Here is a 9,987-nt window from a genome sequence, read left to right on the forward strand (position 1 = left end):
TCCCACTGAATCATAGTGTACGATCCTTTTAACGTGCTCTTAAATTTGGCTTGCTATTATTTTGTTGAGAATTCCTATATCTGTGTTCGTCAAGGATATTGGCCTAGAATTTTCTTTTCCTGTAGGGTACTTACCTGGCTTTGGTACCAGGGTAGTACTGGTCTCATAAAATGAGTTTGGAAATGTTCTAAAACTAAGTGTTCTAAAACTTCTTTAGAAAAGTTTGAGGATTGGTCTTACCATAGGACCAGTGAAACCATCTAGTTCTGTGTTTCTATTTGTCAGGAGATTCTTGATCATTCATTCAATCTCCTTTCTTGCTATTGGCCTGTCCATCCTTAGTCATTTTTAAAGAAAATGAACATTGAATTCAGGGGAAAAATTAGAACTATGAGCAACTATATCCATCAGGGTTAAGTTCATCTGTAACAAGAGCCTTAGTGCAACATGGCTTAGACAAGATAAAAGGTTTTCTCTCTCAGGTTAAAGGCTGGAGCTCTTCAGTTGGGGGGCTTATGTGATGAGCTCTCCTGCAAAGTCTGTAGGCTCCTTCCAGCTCTCTGCAGTGCCACTCCACCGTGGTCCAAGCAGATGACCCTCAGATCCCATTCCAGGCACAAGATGGAAGAAGTGACCAAGAGAAAAGGGAGAAGGACAAAAGGGAGGCAAAAACTGTTTTGAAGGAAGGCTCACAGTAGTTGCCATACCACTGATTTAGTTACATCCCATTAGTGCAGTCTGAATCTTAGGACCATCCCCATCTTCAGGAGAAACTGGAGACATGGTCTGGTTTGTGTGACAATGTGCCCAGCTAGAAATCCTCTCACTGAGGAAGAAGGAGAAAATGGATGCAGCCCAGCTGGGCTGCAGCAAATTTTGTCCATCAACTTTCACTTGTGGATGCTTAGCCAAAGGTGGTTAAGTGCATATGGAAAATACAAAATATATCTCATGTATGTTCTGAGCAACAAACTACTACCCACTCCTGTGTCCTCCCATCTCAGGCTCATCCTTGCAGCAGGTGCAATTGGTGCCACACCCCCTCCCTTCTGCTCCACCACAAGCAGGCATGAGTGATATTTGGGGGCATTAATATGCCTGGGGAAACCCTCAAAAGAGGGACCTAAGAGTCAGTGCGTTCATGCCCCAGGCCCCCAGTGCGCAGTGGAAGAACTACAAGGGTGCTCGCCGTGGTTTCTCTGACACGCCCCAGCAAACGATGACAGCCTGGTGGTCAGTGATTATCAGTAATTGTCACCCATTACTCTTATTTTCTCCCCTGTGCTTTATTCTCCTCACTGTGTTACCCAAATAAATTCCCTGCAGCCAGGGCCTTGTCTCAGGGTCAGCATCTGGAGGAACCCAAACGAAGACACATGCTTTGCATGCCTTCCTTGCGCCACCTAGATAGTGGCTCAAGCATAAATCAAACTTAGATTTCTAGACTTCAAGGCCAAGTGTTTTTTCCACAGTGGCAGGACAAGAACATGGGAACATTTTACAAACCACTACTCTGTCAACAAATGGCAATTCTGAAATTGTTGACCTGATTTCTCATTCAAATCCTAGGCCCACAAAGAGTGAATGGAGTAGACAAACATGCAATGAAGACTCAGCCTACATATTAAAGATAATAACCAGGACTGGTTTCGCTAATGAATGGAGTCTGTGCCTCCTCCTGCCGGTAATTCTGGGGACAGCTGTTTGATTTGATTTATTGTGTTTTTCTTTATTAGGATGTTGTGCACAGTGGTAGGAGCTGCTGTGCTGAGAGGGAGGAGCTTGTCCCTGGTAAGCCCCAGAGACTGTGCACCCCAAGACCAGGACAGAAAGAGACACTTTGGGGAACTGCGAAAGATCATCCATGACCTCAACTGAATCTGTGGCACAGGAGGTGGGCACAGCCATCCTCCTATAGCCAAATGCTGCCATCCATTTCTGGTCAAACACATATGCAGGTAAACTGAGGCAAATGACTGAGAACTTGCCCGGATTCTGGGGTTGGAGTCCTACAGAGCAAAGGAGCAGGGGAAGGGAGTGACAACCAGCTGGGTCCAGATGGAGACCCTGGTGACCGTGGCCCTGAGATCCTGTCCTTCATCCTGTCCCAAGCTGGCATCTTCTCTGCTCCTGCATCCCTGGCTCTGGAGTATTGATCATGAGCTGCACCATATACATTTGCCCCAATCAGATTTGGGACCTCCAGCAACTAAGTTACTCGGCCAAGGCCACATAGCTAATAGTTTCAGCCTGTCTGCCCCCACGGCCGTATTTTTGACACCAAAAATTTTTGAGCCTTCTGGTGGGCTTTACTGGGCCATCAGGTGTGACAGGGGTAAGACCCCAACAGGAATGTTGGTTTTGACTCTCACCAAAGAAGACCAGATAACCTGATTCCCTGCCTGCCCTGCCAAGTTATGAGGCTGAGGATATGGGGCTGAGGTGGGTGAGGGGGTACCTGACTCCCCTTTCCCTTCAGCCTTCCGGTGAAGTCTGCTCTCCCTTCCAAGGGCACCTTGAGCAAAACCTTGGGAACCCCTGCCTGGGACCACGGAGGGGGCCTCGGAAGGGACTAAGACCCTCCCACAGGGTGGGCTTCACACCTGGACAGATGCCACAATCCAGGGTATGGAGTGGGCCCGGCAATACTGACGCCTGCCTCAGGCTTTCTTCAGAACATGTTCCCAAAACGAACCTCCTTGGAGAAATGAGGGTTATGAGAGGAGAGAGAAAGAACTGACGTGGGGGCAGAAGTATTAACAAATGATCTGGGATTCATTTTTTCGGGACAACAGACTCCCTAAATTTTTATATGTGGCAACTCGGGGATTAAGTGCTGCTGGTGCCAGGGGCTTCTGGGAACCAGCGGGGTGTTAGGGGCAGAGAAGGAAGGCCATCCTGCTGAAACTGTGAGCTCGCTTCCACAGGGTCTGAACTTCAAGGACATACCCGTGCTCACTGGGGCTCTCCCCTGCATTCCAAATCATCAGCCACACATCTTCAGGCCCTGCCTACTTTCTATTTAAGGGGCAAGATAGCTAGTGCACTGCATCTTGGCTGTTTCTTAATAAAATGGAGAGGTTGGTGAGTGTTCATGAATAACAAGGACCAGAGCAGTGACTGGAGCCAGGGCTTTCCTAAAGCTATTCAAAGGCCAGGGAGCAGAGGGCTGTCTGCTGGCGGCCTCCAGAAAATGCACATAGCAGCTCAGGAGTCCTTAATGGAGGGGGGCTGGTGTTTTTCTTTTGTATTTGAGGAGACAACAGAGGAGGTTGGAAGTGTTACTCAAAAAAGATTTCTTTTCAGCTCAGAAAGAAATCCAGTGTCGGTTTGACTTTGTGTTGTTCTTGTTAGCAACTGGAAACATCTACTCGCCTGGAGGCTCTTAGACTGGGATATTGGGATATTGTGTGGGAGTTCAGCAGAGCACGCTGGACTGGTGAGAACTTCCTTCAGAAGACTGTAGGCATCTGAGCCAAGAGGTCCTTGGGAGGAAGCAGAACCTGCCACAGAACTCTTGTTTGGAAATGCTCTCAGGGAGCAGAGGGGAGCAGGGGGGAGGAGCCAGACAAGGATGTGGTTAGCTCAGCCAGTCCCCATGAGAGCCCCAGAGCATGAATTGCACTAGAGTTGTCCCACATTAAGGGAAAAGGGCTGACCTTTGCAATCTCATGTCACACAGTCATTGGTCAGATTTGGGGGAGGGGGGTTCAAGGGTTAAGGTGACTTGTAATCTTGAGGGATGTTGTGGTGGGAAGTGGCTCCTGTTCTTTTGGGAGGGGGCAGCTGCGTGTCATTAGCAGTCAACACTCACAGCAGATGAAGACAGGTGCACTTGCTCTGTAAAGGGCTCTGAGTGGGCCACCAACAGCGTCCACTGCTGAAGGAAACACAACATTTCATCCACATGAATGGCTGACACCAATAAACCCAGCTAAATCACTGTAAAGTAAGATTTATTGTGTGATCTTGGCATTAACGCTACTGGTTCCCAGCTTATCATAAAAGATGGGTTCCTTAACTCTTTATTTCAGTTTCCTGTGGGTAAAATAAGATCCTCTACACATTTCCCATCCATCTGATTCTGATATTTTAATTATTCTAATCAATAACTAAACCATTTGGCTCTATTGAGCTGTCCATTTTGAAATGTGTGTTTCTGAGCTATTGCATATATGTGCTTGGGTCTTAACCCAACTGAGAGAATCAAACCGGGAGTGGTGGGGGAGGGGAAGGTAGTTTGCTAAATCCAAACAGAACCAAATCCAAATTCTTTTAACTGGAGCATGAATCAGAAACATAAATGAGAAGCAGATTTATATACTTTCCAAAACTCCTGAAACAAAGAAAAGCCTACATGTTGAAATAATCTCAAAATTTGATGCAATTTCATTTGGTTTGAGTCACTTGTGGACATTTGTCTCCAATAAGCAGCTGATTCAGTTCTGTCGTAATGTTCTTATTTCCGTTCTCTTTCTTCACTATTCTCTGAAAATCTCATTTACCTTTTCAAGTTGCCCCTTGAAGATGGAGGAGGAAGGGAGGGGAGGGGGCTAGTTTTAGAATCTGCTGAGTATATGGCCAGGAAAAGAGTTGGTGGGAAGAAATAACTCTTGTTTAGCTTCAAAGTTTTCTGGTGGTTTTCTTGCATATGAAAAAACAAAATTAAAAAAAAAAAAAAAGCGGGGAGGCGGGTGCCTGGGTGGCTCAGTAGGCTCAGGTCATGATCCCAGAGTCCTGGGATTGAGCTAAGCATCAGGCTCCCTGCTGGGTGAGAGGCCTGCTTCTCCATCACCCACTCCCCCTGCTTGTGTTCCCTCTCTGCTTTCTCTCTGTCAAATAAATAAATAAATAAAATCTTTTTAAAAACAACATTCACTCCTTCCTGCCTCTCTTGCCCTCATCCTCTGCTCCTAGAAGTAAACCCACTGAAATCTTTTGGCACTGCCGTCCATATGCGACATCAGTGGCACAGAACAGGGTCACCTCTGCAGCCCCGGTCATGGGCAGCTCCAGGCCCCGCATGTATCGTTCATTTCCAGGCAAGTGCCAAGGGCACCAAGACAGCTTCATCTTCCTTAGGACTTCCAGGCGGCACAGAGACTGCAACTGGCAATCCGCAGTGCCTCCCTGGGCTACAAAGGGACTCGGGGCCTGCTGTTCATTCTGGCAGGATCTCATCAATTAGTTCATAATGCTGTCTCAAGATGACTTCCCCCTCTTTTCTTTGAAATATTTGCTTACATACGTTTTCTCACTTTTCTTTCCGCCTTCCCACCCTTCCCACATACACACTCAGAAATAGCTCTCTTCTCCAGAGCGGCAGGCTGGGGCTCCACGCTCTCCGGGCAGGGCTGTGGACGCCTGTGGTCGCTCCTTGGAGCTGGCAAGCTGCCAGGGAAGGAGAGGAGGCTCTGGCCTCGAACCAAGGACGTAATTACTGACATGCTTAGCATCCATCGACTCTTCTCCTGTGAGGGTGTTGCTAATGAGATAATCCACCACACAGGACCTTTGCTGGATTCATGTTGCAAAGAGAAAGAGAGCAAGAGAGAAAAGATTCAAAGCCCCAGGAATGAGCTCACATAACCCTTGGGAAGCTTCATGAAAAGCATAAACAAAACCTTAGCCCCTTGACCGAGCAGGAGTCCGGACTTAAGTACCTATACTCATAACACGCACTTCCATCACAAAAATCCCTCCTAGCAAAAATATAAATAAATAAACAAATAAAAATAAACTTTAAAAATTTAAATATTTGACTCTAAAATTAAGCAAACTCATGCTCAGAGATGAGGGATAGGCCAAATGACATTTGAGGTCCCACAACTCCGTGGGACCCCAGGTATAGACACAGCACATAACGTGCCAGTGCAAATGATCACGATCAAGTGAGTGATGTGGCCTGGGTGGGGACCGCGGTAAATGAAGAGCATGTGTCAGGTAGAGGAGGCACCTGCTGCACTGCTCCAGGTAAGTTTAACCACACGGAGGAAAATGGCCAGTGTTGCCAAAAGCTGACACTTCTTTCAAGGAGAACCAGAAATTCAGAATTGTCTATGAAAGCTCTGATTTTTAAATACTGTGGCTGAATATTTGTACAGGCCAAATACCATAGCAGTTATGAGTTGGATCTGGCTTAAAGCCTTTGAGATGATTCCTATTGGTGAATAAAAGCTCCGAAGCGGAAGTCCTGATGTCCATGAACTTTGCAGACCTTCACAGAGACTGTCAACACCACTCCAGAGAGATGCTGGAGACCGTATTCACATTACCTGCTATTAGGATTCTCCAGGGACGTGGCTGGACTCACAGACACTAAAGGAAGCCAGACCTGCAAGGTGAGGCTGTGTTTCTCTGTCAGGCCAGGATGACTCAGGAGGCCTGCCTTGACTGGGCCAAAAATATTGCAGACTCGCTCACTCAGGGAACTGTTTGATGCCCATGGAAGGGGCACAGGGGACAGTCCTCCACCCACAGCTACCCACGACTCAAAGGTTGCTCAGAGAGCAATGTGACCGCCTTGTCTACAGATTCCATATGGAACCCCAATATCAAACTGATACACGGCAGGCCAGAGGAGCAGAGGGACCCCCAGTGAGTCCTTACTACTGTCCTGTAGATACAGTGTGCAACCCCAGAATCTCACCCAACACACAGCCAGGAAAGTTGCCTCAGCAACCCCAACCCTTTTGAAGCCCGCAGCCCTCCCCTGTGATTTCTATGAGTTCTGGAGCCCTGGGTTCCCAGTGACCCTCAGGGCTGCCTGTGTTTTGTTCCACCTCTGTGGTTGCTGGATGTTTTAATAGATTCTCCTGAAGACAGCAAAAAACACGGTCAACACCTTCTTTTTCCTCCCCAGGATCCTCCTTCTTCCCCTACCATCAGGAGGGACACAAATCCCGCCTCATATAGCATGAATAGCAGCATGGCAAACATGATGTTTCAGGGTGCTTACATCTGTCCTTGAGGCCTCTCTACTCCCCCTAGCTACTTATCTAAAGGCTATGCTCAGGGCTGGCTTTGCGGGCCTATGACCCATGCAGCTTGACCCATCCCCCACCCAGTGCTTGGGGACCCCCCCCCCACTAAAATGTCCTGCACTTGTTTGAAGTCTCTGCTGTCACCATCTAGAGAGTCTTAATAATTGTTGGATAAAGAGGTCCACGTGTTCTTTGCATTGGGCCTGCCCAGTTATGTATTCAGTCTTGGGTGTACTTCTTTCAACCACACAGTGTCCTAAGAGGAAGGGTAGCACTTGACAATGGTCTCTACCCTCATCCATCTCACTCCGCCTCAGTCTCTTCACCTGTGAAATGGTGTCAGGCAGCAAGAATTCCTGTCCCCTTCAAGGTCCTTCTAGCCTGACTAAGATAAGCAAATTGACATGAGACAGATTGACAGGAGAAAATCAAATTTAATAGCAGACACATGGAATCCACACAGACATGATAATTCTAAAGATAGGCACAATGAAGTGTATAGGCCATCCTGAATGAAAGAGAAAGGGGTAGGGGTCTGGATCTTCAAAGGGAAGGAATACAATTTATAGGAAGATAAAAAAGAGAAAATGTTTTGTAAACAAATGTTTGGTGGGCCACTCAGAAGCAATAGGACATAGAGGACTGATCAGAGTCCTTAAAAAAACAAAGAACAGGCCTTGCCAAGGTCCTCCCTGTCTATCATACCTAGTTCGCATCATAATGTAGTTGTCTATAGTGATAGCACTCTTCTCAGAACAGGTCTTCTGTCTGAATTCTTTTAGGCTGTTGTGGGGGAGGTAAAGGGTTTTCTAGAATTTCCTGGGTTTTGATTGTTTTTTAGCTCAAATAATCTTCTTGCCCAAGTGGCTCATCCTGGGGGCACCTGCCTTTGTTCCCCAACATGGCAATAGGAATCCCTAGGGACACTTGAGGGGATTAGCTGTGACCATGAGTAGGAAGGTTGGCACAGAGCCAGGCACGGGGAGGGGGGAGGGGCTGGTTATTACCAGTTCCTTGTGCCCAATGGGCAAAGCAGCAAGGAACCATGATGGGGAAGCTCTGGGTCACTGACCATGTGCAGGTGGCCCATTCCACAGAGGGAGGGGCTCTGAACTACAGAACCCCTGAGGAGGTTCCCTATTAATAATAAAAATACCATTTACTGGAAATACATTGTGTGTCAGTCACTTTTCATTTACTATAGCTCATCCATATAGCTTTCTGAAGAACATGTGTTATGTGATGCTCCCATTTTTACGGATGGGAAACTAAGTCATGGAGGGCAACTGACTCAGGTCCAGAGAGCTGAGTGGCCAAGCCAGAATCCAGACCTCATTCTGTCTGAATGTAAACTCCCTATTCTTTCTCTTCTGCCATGCATGGGGAATGAAAGTACAGCATCATCGTGCCTTCTTTGAGCCATGTACCAAGTTGTCGAGGACTAGCTCAGAACGTTGGCTGAGCAGGTCTATGGCACATATCTGACCAGTGAATGAAGAGAATGATTAGAAAGGAGAGCAGTGGGGCAATCGCATTATTGAACTTCCAAGCCAGGACACTTCTGAGATTGGATACAAGGATAAACAACGACTAAACCATGTACACTGGGGCATCTGGTTACAGTGGAGAAAACTGAGCTGGATGATATTCTCATTATTCCCAGGAGATTTATTTTTTTCATCATTATATATTCTAAGGAGATATCCAGCACACCTTATTTTCTGGTTCTTCTATAAGCTGGCCTCTCCTCCAGTCAGTCCCTGCATTCTGCACAAGCCATTTGCTGCAGAGGGTTTTTGTTTTTTTATTTTGTTTGTTTGTTTATTTTTGCCCATTGAACTGGCTCTGTGTCTGGTAGGGCTTTGCCCAGCCCATGCACACAGCATCTCCACTACATACAGGAGGGGCCATGCTGGGCATGGTAGCTTGCCATTGGGATGTTTCAAGGTTGGATGGTGTCCCTTGTGTCTCTTAGTGTAAACTTCCAGGCTATACAAGCTGATCTGTTGCTCTAGGGTAAAGCATCAGGCAGTCTTCCATCGAAGACAAAGAATTCACTTGCCTTATATTCACTGCTGGCCAAGAGACAATGGCAGCCTGTTTCTAGGCCCATAACAGGAGGTGAGAGACAGGGATTCTCAGAGAAGTTTCCAGTTTCTTGATCGTTTTTCTTCCCACAAATTTAACTTTTTAAAGACCTCAAATATAGAGAAAAGTTGCAAGACGAGGACAAGGAACACACATATACTGTTTATTTAGATTCACTGGCTGTAACTTCGTCTCTCCACCACGTCCATTTGTGCAAGTACCCGTGAGGTTTATTGAGAAGTAGCCCCCATGAACAACCAAAGAAGAAGCAGGATTGAGCAGCAAGACCACCCACCCACTCTGCAAGTGGGCCAAGTTCCGGGCAGTCCTGCGGAGAGTTCCAGAACAAAGAGTGGTCATTACAAAAGTTCTGTGCTGGACCAAAATGTTAGATCCTAGGAGCTCTCTATGCTCAGTCATCAGCTGGGCTGGCAAGTGTGCCAAGAGCTGGGGGGCCTGGATTCAATGCATCCTAGCAGCCTGGGGCAAGACCTTTCTTGAGGGAAGATCCAAGTGCAACCTCATGGCTGCCAGAGGGTCCCACTACCGACTCAGCAGACCCAGAACTACACAACTGTACCAGAGTCTTGACAACACCAGCAGTATTTCTTATTTGCACAAACAGGAAATTCCCCATTTCCTATTTGCTCCTTGACACAGAGCAGATACGATTGGTGCCAGCCTACTGGGCACAGCTCTCATGGATATATGGAAGCTACCCAGTGAATACTCACAACTCTGCCCGAGGGCATTTTGGGGCTTGGGAGCATGTTCTGTGCATAGGGGAAGCCAGAAATGCTGGAGAGTTGCCGTTGCTGGAAGTAGCCCTCCACTGAAAACCAATGAGACTTTGTGGATTACTGTCCCAGCTTCCTTGCCAGCTCAGGTGAGACCTCTCCAAGGTGTGCTCTGCACA

Source organism: Mustela nigripes, chromosome 2 (genome assembly GCF_022355385.1).
Source record: "Mustela nigripes isolate SB6536 chromosome 2, MUSNIG.SB6536, whole genome shotgun sequence".
Lineage (NCBI taxonomy): Eukaryota > Metazoa > Chordata > Mammalia > Carnivora > Mustelidae > Mustela > Mustela nigripes.